The following is a 16,745-nucleotide window of genomic DNA, read 5'->3' on the forward strand; positions in this document are numbered from 1 at the left end:
AGCCTCACCTAGCCATTGAAGGAACTGCATGTTTTGGCACTTCCACATTGGCCAGGCACTGACTATTGATAAACATGTTCAAGTTCCTACCTTGGCTCATTCATAACAAAGCGAATGAAAAATCTGCCATCATGCTAAAAAGTGGAGCACATCAAGAAGCTGTATCTGAAAGCATCAAGCCCACTTTGCAGCGCGTAAACACCTAAATTACAGTTAATTCACACTGATGAGGATGAGCGGGTGAACAATTGATAGATCCACAGTGCAGCTGCAGTCAGTGTCTCCACCATTTTACAGTTGGCAGAGGCACGTGCGAGATGGATTAGCGTCATCGTGTTTATTGCGCCTTAACAGGATTTGATTTTATAGATTTTTTTGGCAACTCCTCCTCCTGCTCTTCCGTGCACACCATCTGAGGGCGGCAAGATATAAAATACGGATTAAACGATGCCTTCTTTGAGAAAAATCTTGTCGCTTCAGGAAGATATTCTGCCTTTTAAAGTACTGCATTTATAAATGGATGTAGAACAAAGTTGAGCATTTATATATCTTTTTAAGGCAGAAGGAAAAAGTCATGTTAACATGGGGGCCATGTGAATAATAAAAAGTGTTACCACATGTGCTTGTGCAAAGTGAATTCTTTCTGGTAATGAAAAGTTGAAAGCGATGTCATGTCATCTTAACACCGCAAAGATTACAGTCGCAGTTCCAGCCCAGATACCGGATTATACCAGATAAAGCAGTTAAATAAATCTGTCCAGACCACTACTGGAGGAGCTGAAAGAAAGTTCAGTTCTCCAAGTGGTGTCCTCTGTGATCTCAGAGACAATTAGAATATATCAAGCTATTTTCATATTTTACTCTATTATCCCTGCATCACTTGCATCTGTTGGATGATTTAATTGTGAAATATTAAAAAAGTTAAAGCTACAGTGTGTAAGATTTAGTGCCATCTAGTGGAGCGGTTGCAGATTACATTATGCTGTCACTGGTTTCCCTTCTTTCTGGTAAAGGGGAGTGACACTGCCTTACCTTCTCTCGTCAGAAGTAATATGTATGAGCCTCAATTTCACTCAAATGAATGTTCTCACACTTCTTAGCCTACATGAGAACCAGTAGGCTGTGCATTGAGGAGCAACCAGTAGGTTGTGCATCAAGGAGCACCTAGCAGGCTGTGCATTGGCCAGCAACCAGTAGGGTGTGCATCTAGGAGAAACCAGTAGGCTGTGCACATTGGAAAATGAGCAACGACTGACACATCCTCTTTTTCTTTAGTAGTAAGTTCTTAGAGAGCCAAATATATGCACTGGTGCACACAGACTGTACCCATCAAATATAAAATGGTTCTGTTGGCTTCATCAGGCGGGCAACTCTGATGCTCACTGAGCAAGTTTGAGGCCGAGTGTGAAGCGACTGGGATGAGAATTGGCATGTACAAATCTGAGACCATGGTCCTCTCTCAGAAAAGGCTGGATTGTCCTCATGGGTGTTGCTCCAGGTAGAGTAGTTTAAGGAGATTGGGGTGTTGTTCACAAGTGGGGGAAAGTTGGAGCATGGGCTCAATAGACTGATTGGGGGAGAATCTGATGTTTTAAGGATGCTACAATTTGCCAGGTCATTTTACACTCCTTTCTTCACCTATGACCATTAACTTTGGGTACTGACTGAAAAAATAAGGTTGCAGATTCAAGCAGTAGAAAAAAGATATCTCAATTGGGTAATTGGGCAAAAAGCACAACTATCTGGGGGGAACTCTGAGTAGAGCTGCTGCTTTTTTTTTTTTTTTAAATAATCAAAAGGAGCCAGCAGAAGTGGTTTCATCATCTCCCAAGGGAGGTCCTCCAAGCACGTCCAACTGGGAGGAGGCCCTGGGGAAGATCCAGGACAAACTGGAGGAATTATATTTCCCAACTGTCTTGGGAATGCCTCAGGACCTCCCAGACTGACGATAAGGAAGTGTGGCTGCTTGGTCTGTTGCCACCGCAACCTAGAAAAGCAGCAGAAAATGAATGCATGAATATTGACACGGTTGCACATTCATCGCTATTGTTCCATACGTGTCACACAATTCAAGAAAGATTTCAAAAGGGAAACGCTTTTAACTCTTACATTTTGGTTTTATTGCAGTCTTTAAACCTTGTTAACATGAAGTCGATGGTGACAGGAAAAGTCCAGTGTTTAGTTGTGCACTCCAATTGCAAGAAAAGCGGCGGGAATGTGGAAGGAATCTCAGCAAGTGTTTTGTCAAGATTTTTCGAAATGTTACATGTAAAGTCTGAAAGTACTTGGGCTGTTGATTAAGTGGGGACAGAGGAGCGATATAATTAGCTTTGGGCTCTGCACAAACTCCAAATGTGACCTATTAAATATCCTGCTTCCCCGTCAGCCGTACTCTTAAATGTAACCAGGCGGTGAGAGGGCTTTCTTTTGACTACACACTTTCAAACTTTTGCCATATTTTCACCTTATCTGTATTAATTCCACCGACAGCTTGCAGATAAATTCAGAACCGTCTCAGAGCTACACTGACAGCTCCCAGAAATCCTCTGTGGTGTAGAATTCACCGGATCAGGCTGACAAAACTAAATGCACCCAAATCTGTCTCTTTTTTGTGCAGATTATGATTTCTTGCAATTTAATAAAAGAAGTTAAATGCAATACATCTTAAATATTAGGCTCATGTGAGAATGCATCCGTCCTTTGTATGAAATGGAGGTTAGTGGAGTAGAAACCGGGAGGAGGTCTTGCTGAGAATATAAATGGAGGCTTCTCACTTCATTTACTTCAGTGTCTCCAAGCTCCAGAGAAGGAAGACCTTCTCCTATGTAACATGTCAAATCTGTGCTCAGGAGTAATCATCATTCTTATCACATTCCTTCCTCTTTTTTCCCCCCACTTTCACCAACTTTTTCAAACCCATCAGGAACTTACCTCCATCACAGGCTCCTGTGGATTGTTTTCTGTCCTTCTGTCATGTATCAAAGATGTTTATACGTATCTTTGTCATGGTTCAATCATGACACATCAAAACATGAGCAGGTAGCATCTTTCACTTATTAGCACACATGAACTAACATACGAAAATCACTGTGCAGAACGATCACTAGTTACCAGGCCTCAACCTCCGGCCATATGAAATGAAGCCAACCCAGAAGTGAAAAATCTTGAACTTTCTTCAATGGCTGCTTGAGGCTGGCTATAATAGCAAGTTTCCTCCCATAGACCCCCATGTTAAATTGGGCAACTGTACAGCAGAACTAAACATGTTTGTAGCCTGGTATAAAAAAGAAGAAAAAAAAAAGGTTTTGGTTTCAATACGTCATAACTTTCCTCCACCATAACAGCTGTACTATAACTCATGTTTAACATACTTGAAGACAAAGTTATCATTAATTAAGGGAATGGTCACTTTGAATGACAGATAATATGTACCTCTGGTGCCAATGAGCAGTTTGGAGCCTGCTAGCGGAGGTGGCTGCTAGCTGTTTTGGGCCAACTGTGTGCGTACTTTGAGCTTTTTATTACAATTATCTGTAATATTATTTCTTGTGCAGTTAATTGTCATCATAAATAATCTAAGGAGTATGTGTCCAATATTTTTTGTTGAGTGAAAGCTTCCTGTTATTCAGCTTTGTATGTTAGCACTGTTAGCAGGCATGGGCAGCTTGGTGATGTTAGCTTCACTGTCAGTTTTTCATGCTTTCACACAAGCCATGGAAACTACAGGCAGGTACACAAAAACACGCTTTAATAAAATTCCAAAACAAAGGTATGTATGTTAGCTTTAGCTTGTTCAGTCACTCTGAGATTGGGGGGAGGGGGGGATTTACCCATTTATAGTCATTGGCCACTTTATTAGGTACACATTGCTTGTACCAGGTTGGACCCTAGTTTGCCTTCAGAACTGCCATAATTCTTTGCAGCATAGATTCACCAAGGCGTTGGAAACATTCCTCAGAGATGTTTGTCCATATTGGCATGATGGCATCAACCAGTTTGCCTATTCCCCTCTGACCTCGGACATCAACAAGGCATTTTTGTCTACACAACTGGCACTCACTGGACAGCTTCTTTTTTTTCCCCCCAACCACTCTCTGTAAACCCGAGAGATGGTTGTGTGTGAAAATCCCAGTAGATCAGCAGTTTCTGAAATACTCAGACCGGACCGCTTAGCACCAACAACCATGCCGCATTCAAAGTCACTAAAATCCCCTTCCTTCCCCCTTCTAATGCTCGGCTTAACTTCAGCAAGTTGTATTTGCCACGTCAAGATGCCAAAATGCATCAAGTTGCTGCCATGTGATTAGCTGATGAGCAATTTGTGTTAACAAGCGATCGAACAAGTGTACCTAATAAAGTGTCCAATGATTTTACGCACCTGTGTAATAAACCTGATGTATATCTTTAAAAAAAAATAACACTACACCTTCAAACCTTCAAATTCCATTTCCTTGAATAACATTAAATGACTTCATCACGAGCCAATACTCAAAACCTTCTTGACAACTCTTCATGTTTATTCAGGTTCTCTGTACACTCGCAAAAATGTTATTTTCCTGCACTTTTATAACCCCCATCCAAACACTTTGGAGTTGATTGATGATGTACAGTGTCGAGAAAATAAATTCAAAACCTGCAACTTTCATTGCTTTGGTTGTTGTCCAGGCATATGGTTGCTATTACCCAAAGAAATACAGGAAGTCCTGGGTTTCATTCATAATCGGTGAAAAGCAGCTGCTCTCCAAGCAGTGGGAAAAACTACAAGTAAAACCCAAAGATGGACATTTCAGTGTGGAAACCAGGCGTTTTACCCGATGATGTCAGTCTTGTGTTAAGAAGCCTGAGGTCTCTCATCTGTTACATTTATGGTTGACAACATGCTTGAGAATGTCCCCCTGACCCCACCATCAGGGAACAGAGGATGAGCAAGAGAAGATGAGAACAGCAGCAGGGGTGTTTTAATCCTGAAAGGCTATGTTTCAAATTCGTTGAAGCCTGATAATGAGATCTTTGCATAGAAAGTCTCACAAACACCGGCCGCTGTCCTAACAGCAGTTAGAGTTCAAACAGGTTTTTGCTTCCAATGGGGCTCTGAGAAAGTGGCACTTTCAGAGCCCATTTGTCTGCAAATGACAAAATTCTGGGTTTCCTAATACTTGGAACCATGAACTATGGAACACTGTATTCACCTGCAGTGGGCTCCAGCATAAACATCAGAGACGATGGAAAACTTGGACAGTAATGTGCAGGTACATTCACCAATCAGACACCAAGAAGCATGTGAGGAAGTATATTATTTGAATTTGGACAAATAAAACTAAATATTATCAGGCTAATTCTTGTCTGAAGTGCAAAACTCATTACGTCTCAAGCCTCTCCAATTTTTGGAGTGTTTGTAAAGTCACAATTATATGAAACTATTTACCTTCCACATTATGTCAGCACAAGTTCTCAGCGTAACGTGATAAAAGTATATACAGTTGTTGAACTGGTACTAAAACAACAAGGGGTAACTTGGTCAAAACAGCTGTTTTACGTAAAAATTGGAGCAAATACAAACCTAGACCCCCTCAATTGGATTATTCCAGCTCAATTCATCAACTTCAAGACAACATCTCACCTGGTCACAATACTTCAAATTAGTGTTTATTAATACCATAACATTCATAACGATAATCACTGTTGGTTCTGTAACAAATCCCTCCAATTACCTATTCTGAACATCCATTATACATAAGGATTGGGACAAAATTCTGCTCTTGGACTGTCACCTTTTGAACTGTTTTGTCCTTGGCTGACCCTCATTCATTCCACGAATGCTGGTCCAAATGGGATGAAGAGTTATTTTCGACTCACACACGCAAATGAACACACAGGAATGAAGACAATAGCCTCACATGCAAAAAGCGTTTAAATTTTATATACATCTTCTGATATATAAGCTGCCAATATTGTTAAGGGAACAGGAGAACATTAAGTTGTAAAATGGGCAAAAATACAATTTTGTCAAACTACATTGTGGCATTCCTCCAGGTATGACACAATACCATCTGTTTTTTGAAAGAACATGTTTCTTTCCATATTCAAGAATTGTCATGAGTCATTTGTATCAATGTGTTCATGTAAAAATGTCTCAAACAAGTCAGGACATTCCAAATATGAATATCCATCAATTTTCTCAAGACTTGTATTTTTCAGTAAGAACAACTCTCATGCTGCCTTCATCTTAGGGTTATGTTCTAACTTAGGTTGCAAATCTTCCAAACTGTAAATGAATAAATGTTTCTCCTACAGTATAAAACTATTTGAAAAATTGTAGATTTTGAAGTTCAAGTTACCAACTGAGCAGACGGGGGGAAAAAAATAAAGCTTTCTCTGGTTTATTTCTAAGACAAAGTGAATTTTGTCGATTGTTCTCATCATTTTCAGCTTCAATAGATATTATAAGTGTGTGGGATTTCATCAAATCAATAAACCCGAGGGACGAGTGTGTACTATTTGAGGGATTCACACTGCGAACCACAGTATAGATTCTTGATGATTAAACGAGCACGATGCTCAGGGGGGAAAAAAAAGAAGCATAAATTACATAAAAATTCACATGTGCACCAAGTGGTTTTCTCAAGTTTTCTTCAGAACCTTTGTTATTGGGTTTCTTAGAAAAGTGCATGTTTCACCTTTCTGCCGCCCGGCATTTACAAAGAAAGTTTGATTGGAAGTAAGTTAACATTGCATTTCTGAGGAGGCGTGAATAATTTAACATAAAGTTCAAGCAAAACAAATTCTCAATTATTTATGACATGATGTTGAGTAATCTCGTTGCACTATCTCTGAAATACGGGTGGGCGGGGGCAAAGAGAATCAATGGAGTCAAGTGGTGACTTTCCTTCATACCAGCTTTGCCTACATTTTACTGCCGACAATGAATGCACAGCTGCACTACATTTACAGTTGAGGCCATATGTTTACATACACCCTGAATTTGTATTTGTATCATGAAAGGGTTTGTTTCAAATATTTCCTGAAATCCAACGAATAAGATTGGGACTGCTGTCCTAATGGAAGACACATTTACGACCAAGCTTTCCCTTTGTGGTTGTTGTATTGATGTGTTTCTTCATGATGCCATTTATTTTACTGAGTACAACAAAATACCCCAAGAACATGTGGTTGCATGCCCTGATTGTTATGGCCAAACACATCCATTTTTGTATCACCCCAGCTACAGAATTTAACCTTCGTCCTTTCAATCTACTGCTAACTTTTGTCAAACATTTTCATCCACCGCCATGTGGATGACCAGAAAGGGGTTTAAAAATATGCTCCCTCAGTCCATGCATCCCTTCCTCAGCTACAGTTTGTCATGTTAATAGTGTTATGAGCATGATTAGGTGTCACTAAGACTAAGGACCACATACTTTGCTGAACAAGGTATTGATTTTTTTACTCTATCCATCCATCCATCCTCTTTACTTGCTTATTCCAATTAAGGATCACAGGGGGGCTGGAGCCCATCACAGCAGTCATAGGGTTTGAGCTAGGGAGTGACAGGACAAAATCCCAATGGACAAAAACCCAGACATAATCCCAACCCCTTATTAAAGAAGTGGACAAAATCCCAGTCTCATGAATCAATATAAATATAAAATATAAGAGGGCTAGGGTTCAAGTGAGATGGAACTTTGGAATGATACTTGGATTTTGTCCAGTTTTGTAAAAAGGGGTTGGGATTCTGGCCACTGGGATATGTATTGTCTGTTGGGATTTTGTCACGGATCCGAGGTGGGGTACACCCTGAACAGGATGCCAGTCTGTCACTAGGCCACATATGGACAAACACATTCACACTTGTGCACACATACCTACGGACACTTTAAAGTTTCCAGTTCACCTAATCTGCATGCCTTGAATGTGAGAGAAAGCCGGAACACCTAGATGGAATCCATGCAAACACAGAGAGAACATGCAAACTTCACACAGAAATGCCACAGGTGGGAATCAATCCTGTGACCTTCTTGCTGTGAGGCAACAGTGCTAACCACTAAGTCATCATGCTGCCCTTATTTTTTTTTCTAACTATATAAATTTTGATTTTCACCACATTTAACTGAACATCTCAAATTTTTAACACCTTAATTCCTTTAAATTTCCCATTTCTCTTCAGTCCAATAAGTCACTGGTTCTACAGTTAAGCCCTCATCTCCACCTCAAGCTTTGAACAATAATGAGCATTTCTGGAATTCATGTATGCAAACTTCTGACATACTGTAAATCTGATAACAGAAGAAGCAGCAAGTCTTTTTGACTCCAAGGCCCATTGGTGCAAATATACTTACCTCCAGACTGCATTGTGTGAAGGGGATTAGAGTCCACCAGTCCCTGGATGGAATGCCAGTCTAATGCAAGTTACTTCCAGAGCTAGGGCTGGAATCCATTTTCAGCTGGGCGGACTGGGACAATGCAGATGAAGTGTCTCGTTTAAAGACACAGGCAGGTAGCATGACTAGAACTCAAACTCAGGGCTATAGTCCAGTCATTTTATGAAAAAAAAGGGGTCAACCCAGAACAAATTGCAACAGAAATGATTCTGGTGGCATTTGAACCCTGAAACTGTTTTATAAAACATACTAAAAGTCTAGAAAGATAACAAAAAATCGGGAAGAGTCCCCAAATCCAAGATGGCCGTCTGAAAACATGCAAAAATTTAGTTTTAACAAAATAACTAAAAAAATATCAATATTTAAGCACATAAATGTATTGATGTTAAATATAAACTTGAGTATTGTGAACATTTTGACACCATAAATTAGGTCTCTATCTGAAACGGTTCTTGAGATACAGCCTATATGTAGTTTACATACACTTAAGGATGGCAATTTGGTTTGTGTCCTATTACGTTAAAAATACTGCAGTTAAGGCCCATAAATATATTGAAGTTGAATATAAACTTGTGCATTGTGGACATTTTGGCAGCAAAAAAATAGCTGTAGCTATTACAGTTTTTGAGATATGGTATAAAAATACATCTACATTCGACAAAAATTTATGAAACTGAGCACTGTTATGTTGAAAATTAAGTACCATTTCTGAAATGTTCATCTAAAGAAGGTAATAGAATCTTTTTGAGTCAATACGTCACTGGAATATGAATAGAGAAGTTACTCATATATTATGTATAATAGAGTGGATGTCAATGCACAACCAGGGCACACTGGTGACACCACTGCTGTGTGGACAACCTGGAGAAAGCCTCAATTCTCTCAGATACAGGCACTTTTGTGATAAGGTTGCAACAAAGACAACTCATGTGCAGCCACACTGTTTGCCACCCACTTCGGCAGCTGCCAAGTTTCATAGTCAGAGTTTACTTGCAAGTTCAGGAATGGAAAGGTGAAGATGAAGGTGACATGCCATTGCAAGAATGGGGATGGAAAGTTTCTGATAGTCAGGTTGTCCCAATCATGACTGACTTGCAAGCAGCACCAGATTCTCTTCTGCATGCTGTGAGATGTAACTGCAGTACTGACTGTAGTACATTGCGATGTACATGTCGCAAACTTAACTTAGATTGCTCAGCAGCGTGTGGCAACTGCAGAGGTACAGGGTGTACAAATGCAGGCCAACTCAATGATAACCAGGATGATGAGACTGAAATTTGAACAAGTAAAATTTCAAGTGTCATGATGTACACAATACTGATTTCACCTGAACTTTATTATCATGCTTCATTGGTTTTACTGTAAAATTAGTGTCTGATTACATCTGTGTCATTAAAAAAAAGTTAGTGCAGCTAACAAGCACTAAGAATATTATTACATTCTTTAAATGAACATTTCAGAACAGTTACTTGGTTTCAACATAACAATTTCACCATTTTTAGCCAAGTGTAGATGGCTTATGTGCTGTATCTCAAAAACTGTAAGAGCTACAGCCATTCTTTTGGTGCTAAAATGTCCACAATACACAAGTTTATATTCAACTTCAATACATTTCTGGGCCTTAACTGCAATATTTTTAACGTAATAGGACACAAACCAAATTGCCGTCCTTGAGTGTATGTAAAACTACAAATAAACTATCTCAAGAACCGTTACAGATAGAGACTTAATTTTGGTGTCAAAATGTCCACAATACCCAAGTTTATATTTAACATCAATAAATTTGTGTGCTTAAATATTGATATTTTTTGAGTTATTTGGGAAAAAAAAATTTTTTTGCATGTTTTTGAGTGGCCATCTTGGATTTTGGAAGTGTTCCCGATTTTTTATCTTTCTAGACTTTTAGTATGTTTTATAAAACAGTTTCACAGTTCAAATGCCACCAAAATCATTTCTGTTGCAATTTGTTCTGGGTCAAACCATAAAATGACTGGACTACTACATATTGGTGGTCCAGATCTTAATCCCACCGATTTACCTGCTCCACAACACACTAGTGTTGCCAAAATGCCAATGAGAAGCTTCTCACGGGAATTAGATCCGTTTCTAAAATTGGTGTATGTAAACCTCTGCCACACTGTAAATCTGACAGTGAATGAATGCAAAATAAATGTTCATTTGAAATGTAAATTATAGATTTTCCAACCGACTTGATGCACATATTAGGCACCATGACATGGTTGTAATTGGAGAAACTTGTGTTCCATACTTGTTTAAGCCAAGGTGTATGCAAACGTGTGGCCCCAGCTGCAGTTGGAGGACGTTGGAGGGGAGTTTTACGAGTTTTCTTCCTGGCAGTATTACCGTAGAAATGGTTTGACAGACAAATACCCTGGACCTGTGGTGCTAAAATAATTGAAGTGTACCTGACAACCATGCAAATGAACGAGCACATGTATGTAGATGCAATGTGCACGCCGTCCAAATCAGCAGTGGAGGAAACTGAAATGTTCATGTTACAAAAGGTGCAATACAAGACTGGACTATGTGCATGCAAGAAGTAAAACAGACAAATTATGTTTTCTTGTAATGTAAGAAGCATTACTTTGGCCGACACTATGACAAGGCGAGAGATTTGCATTTTCTTGCAGGGACAGGAGCTGGGGTGGGGGGCAGGGGGTGGAATCACATTACAAATCTCATTAAAATCGGGTAATCATGCTTGCCTCAGGATTGAGGCGGGGGGGGGGGGGGTGTAGAAGAAATGTCTTCAAGTTGAATCAGCCTGGGGACAAATACATCTGCTCATGCTGCATGCCTTAATACTCCAGAGTATTATTAATACAGAGTCCAAATAGATCCCATGTGTGAAGGTTAAAAAAGGATGTTGAATGTTCTCATCTCATGTGAGGTCATCGTGTGATTTACTGCTGTGGCTGCACTGGAATCCCACACTGGACGGTGCAGGTGGCTTTGGGAAATAAACCGAGTGTGGGAGAGTGAACAGGCTGGTGTTCCAAAAGTTCATCTGGACAACGTTTGTTCCTCAGAATGATGGCACGTGTATATCAACACCGTTCATACATCCTGGCTGAAAGCCTTTTCACATTGCAATATCAGCCAGGGAAGGTCAAATGAAGGTTATTTTTGCAAAACAAATTAAACTTAATCTTGACTTGTTGAGATAAAATATTTAGGCCGTCACAAGAGATAAGTTTCCCACTTTTGGTGTCACCATCAAAATGAGCAGAGAAAAGAATAAGGTCAGGTTTGCAGAATTGCGAGATGAGGTGTGGTACAAGTGAGGAAAGTGAAGCATGGAACCAGCAAGATTCAGAAGGGAAACTGGGATAAGTTAAGAGAAATAAAGGAATGGAACTCTCAAGTCGATTCCCTTGGACAATGGACTGTCTCTTGGAGGCGTCTTCAAACCTCATGTGCAAAACAGAAAATCAAGAAATTAAATCCTCAAACTCTTCAAATGTACCTCCAGATTCAAATCAGGACAACGAAGTACATCAGACACCCTAATCTGCATAACATAAACCCCGCTGTGTGATTTTTAGAGGTGCGTGTAGCCCTCATCACTATCCATCACACATGCCACTATTTGCCACAAATGTCACACATTTGTCACCACTTGCCAGGGCGGGGTGAGCCTTTTCAGTTATGTTCAAAACTCTCCTCCCTTTTCCACCACTCTGCTACACTTGTCGTCCAATGCCCGGCATGCCATGCACACGCAATCTGTTTGAGAGGTTGGAAGTCACCAGGTTGTCCAGAAACTCCGAAGTTGAGGAAGCACTCACCAAGACGCAGCAAACAATGCCTACAGGAATTACTTCCGGGTTTATATGTAATGGTAAACACCACTTAATAGCGCACACATGCTGGCAGTCCCTGCCAAGGCTGGTGAATACAGCAGGTAAATTATTGCTCTTCATACATGCCTTCGGTGTGAGACCTGCTGAGGAAATCCTCCATAGACTTGAGGCATCATAGAATAAGGAATTTGGCCCACATCTGAAATAAGTATCAAGGTGATAGTCAACAATCTGATGTTTACTTGTAAAAAACATACATATTAAGCACAGCCCATTTTATTAATGGCATTAAAAACATTTATCAGAAAGGTCAGCGTGATGCCAAAAACAAGTGCCCTCAATGAAACCCTCTTAATGCCTATAATCAGTTAATGTGGCAAACGTGATAACGGTCACACATGCCAAATGCTAAAGGGCTTGTTATGTAGGCAAAACATCCTTCTGAGTCTCAAATTAAGAATTGTATTTAGTGATTTTTTTTTAATAGCTGAAGGCCAATTTGGGTAAATCTATTATTAACTCCCAAAAGGACCATCCAGCCTGTGTACAAACAAGGCTGTTGGAAACGTGGTGGCCAAAACTGTGGAAGTTCGGACTGCATTTGCATTCTCGTCACGGCAGCAGGCATACTTTGAAGAGATGATTGATTCCTCTTCTTCATTACGGAGCTATTCAAACTCAATCCTAGATTCCTCGCCCCTTGCAAATAATAGTGCAAATGCGGCGAGATAAACAAAAAAACAGAGCTGATGGAGCTGGAAATGCATTTATGCTTGCAGGAAATTGCACGCTTATGCAGAGAGTACATGTAAATAAAGCGAAAGTAGTCGAGTTCACTTTGTAGAACTGATGATATTGCTTGATAAGCATAATTTAAATAATAATAATAATAATAATAATAATGAAAGTTCAGGGAATTTAAATGACAACTTTGTTTCTTGTTTATGAAATTAACTCGAATACAACAAATGAAGACTTCAACTGAAAACACTTTCTGCTGTGTTAAGCTGAGAAGCCCAACAGTATGGAAAGAAATTCAAGTGGAGAAAAAAAAAAATCCCTTGAGTTTTCCCCCATGAATCGTCCTTCTTGGAAAAATGCTTTCAAACTGAAAGTTTGCAAGCATAAGTACTCAAAAAACAAAAAAAAAAAACAAAAAAAAAACAGCAATTTCTAATGGGACATATGCATCAAACGTCATTGCAGAATTAAGTACAGGCTCTATTGAATAAATGGGATGTTATGAACGGAGCGGAGAAACTATGTCACTTCAAAATGGTAACTGAGCCAACCCCATGTGAAAATCTACTTGAGAATCAAAAGCACTTATTCAGTGATGAGAAATGCAGCTGTGAGAAAGATAAATGCTAAATTAGACTTGCCTTTGGCTTTAAATGTCACTAAAATTGCCTGACTGCTTCGAAAATGTTGTGGTGCGTATCCTCATAGAAACATGGCACAAATTTCACCTTGAATCAAGAAGCAGATAACATAAAAAAAATGGGGAGCATTGCACTCTGTCAACCAAAAAAAAGTGGGAAAGAAAAAAAAAAACAAAAAATAGTCCCCTTCAAGGATAAGGTAAAAAAAAAAAAAAAAAAATACAGTACAGGAATCAGACCATTCCTGGGGAACCTTCAAGTGATAACACTGCAAATATAAGACTTGAGAACAGCCATAATTACAACATAAACAGCACAGATCAATTCAATGTGTGCACAATAAAGGCACCAGTCGTTTGGTGTGGATTGTAATTAGCTGACGTATTCAGGCTGCAGCCGTTACACGGCTTCTCGTCTCCCGGCCCTTGGCATTTTGCCTTCTTCTCGTTCATTTTTAATGAACTGTTTCAGGTGCAGGCACGAGAAGAGCAAATCAAGGGGACATTTAGCGTGGGGGAAGAAAGGAGGTGACTACTGAGCCGATAAACCAAAGTAATGAAAACAGGGCCTCCAATCTCAATGCGCTCTGCAGGACGTTTGTCTTTTTCTCATAAGTGGCGCGCCAACTCAGTGGCTCCATCTCCGGTGAGCCATAACACTGTCAGCTGCCAGATTGTAGAGGGTCAAACTTGGGCCTCAAGCCTGTTGTGTGGATTAATTCCCGCATTTCTTTTTCATCTGTGTTGCAGTTGTATCACATCGTGTCTGGTGCATGCTGCGGTTGGCGTGTTCACTTCGTAGGTGGGCGAAAATGTGTCAGTTTTTGCAAGATGGAACATGAGGTTGTTATGTGATGACGGGATGAGGGGTTTTAGCGTGAAGCCATTCAATCTGCTGCAGCAGGACACATTTGGCAGCTTAAACAATGGAAGGTGCCATCATTCATTTCCTCACGAAGAGCGCTCCGTCAATGGCGACGGTTTGAACTCGCCAAATTCTGGTAACTGTACAAACAATGTGATTATGTTGACATCACAGCACTCTGGATATACGAGGGACTATTACGGTCTGACCGCACAGTCTTCTGACTTGGCCTGAGATGGAAAAGCACTTACGCAATGGGAAAAGCTGTGTGGGATCAAAGTTGGATCTAGGGTTTCCCTGGCAACATGGGGAAAAAAATACAATGATTGGTACCCCAAAAAACAAAGACCCTGCAACTCCAGTTTACTGTGCATATCAAAGTTGTTTTGTTCAACAATCAGATAAAGTTGACAGCAACAAAATATAACTGACATCCCCCATGGTTTTTCAATCATTATTCTTTATGTAATTCAATATTTTCTCTCACACATATGATTTTACATTTAAGGCTAACCATTTCGAAATACCGGTGCTGACATTTTTGCACCCATGCACAGTGATAGCACATGCCTGTGTATGAATAAAATAACCAAGTTTTGATGCAAATTAGATCTAACATGATGGTGAGCTAACAACAAAGGGATATGAATATGTCAGCAATATTTTAAGGAATTTCTTGCAGATACTCCAACAGTTACTATTAAACATTAATAAGTCATATATCATCTATCTATGAGTCATATTACACTTGATCTTGGGTGACCATGAAAGATCAAACTCGCAGTCGTAACTATTTAATCCACTTTGGCTACAAAGTGAGTTAAACATGGGAAAAGGGTTGCATGTTGAAGAAAGTGGTTTAGTTTGAAAGAAAGAAAGTGGTTTAGTTTTGGGAAGAATTGAACAAATGTCAAGGTCACACAGTGGGTGTTACAATCTCTGGTTGTCCATTCTAGTTTTATTTTTGTCAGATCCAACGTGGAATTCCAACATCTACTCCTCACACATATTCGTGATACTTCAGCTACATCCATAATTTTATAAAATTGGGTTCATGTATCTTCTTCCCCAAGGGGTCAATTGCTTTAAAGTATGTGTCAAAAAAATCTCAAAAACTAAGAGTAATTTGAATCAAGTTTTGTATATTGGTTAAATCCAACTTAAGGATGAGCCTATAAACGTAGCAGATGCATGGACCAAGGGTCAAGGTCACAGTGCAAGGTCATGTTTTTCCACCAATGCAAATGGGAATTTTCCAAGGCTTGGAACTCAAATGAGACACGTGGATAATATTATACACGGATAGGAAATCCTATGTGAGCTTCCAAAATATACCAATACATTTGACCTACAATGACCTTGAAGGTCACAATAAAGCCTGCACAAGCTTTGCTCATTTAAGATGGCTGCATTGTGCCCGATGTTGCCACAGTGACTATCAGACATGGATAGGAAGTATTACAGTATGTGAACTCATGAGAGAAAAAAACAACATACTATACGTATCTCAAAAAATTTATATAATCGACTTACATAGTTTGACAAAATGGAACATGTGCAGTTGGAGCAAACTGAGCAGGAACGTTTCCCTCTAAGGTGTATCTAAACTTAGCTTTGAGATTGCTGCAAGCTGTTGTGCGTGCCAACACCATCTTTTGCAGAACTGCAATGAAGCTTTGCCTTCACAGCTCCCACCTTCCGTAACTTGCACAAACTTCTGAACCAGACAGCAATACTTTCGGAATCCTTCCACATCTTACAACAGACAGCAGCACATTACACTTTCAACGCTGATGACGGCAAGAATCATAAAAAGATCACTAAAAACCATTTGTGGAGACGCTATCCAATTCTGTGGAAATGGGATATTTCACCGCCTACTAACAAACATCAACCATAAAAATTGAGGTGTAATAGTGTCATTTCGGAGAGTTTGTAGCGAATGGCAGCCCACCTGCTGCGAAGAAGACAATCTTGTCAGTGGGGGGCCAAGATCCACAATGCACTCTGTTATGAGCCCACTTAATAAAACACTTTTATGATGGCACATTGATATAAAAATGGTAATGTATAATCAACATTTTACAAGAGCTGGGGCATTTCAAGTGCAGATGAACTGAATCTATTTACAATCTCGTCCATGGTAAGCAGTTGCTGAGAAGATTTATTTGATTTAATGTCAAACAGCAAAATGCTCGTGTGCAGCATCGGCAGTTAGTGAACGTGCTTGCGCGCGTTCCCACGGATCATGACAAATCAATTCAAGAATCTGCAATCTGTCAACAATCTGTTAAAAA

This window comes from Thalassophryne amazonica, chromosome 23, assembly GCF_902500255.1.
Source record: "Thalassophryne amazonica chromosome 23, fThaAma1.1, whole genome shotgun sequence".
Classification (NCBI taxonomy): Eukaryota; Metazoa; Chordata; class Actinopteri; order Batrachoidiformes; family Batrachoididae; genus Thalassophryne; species Thalassophryne amazonica.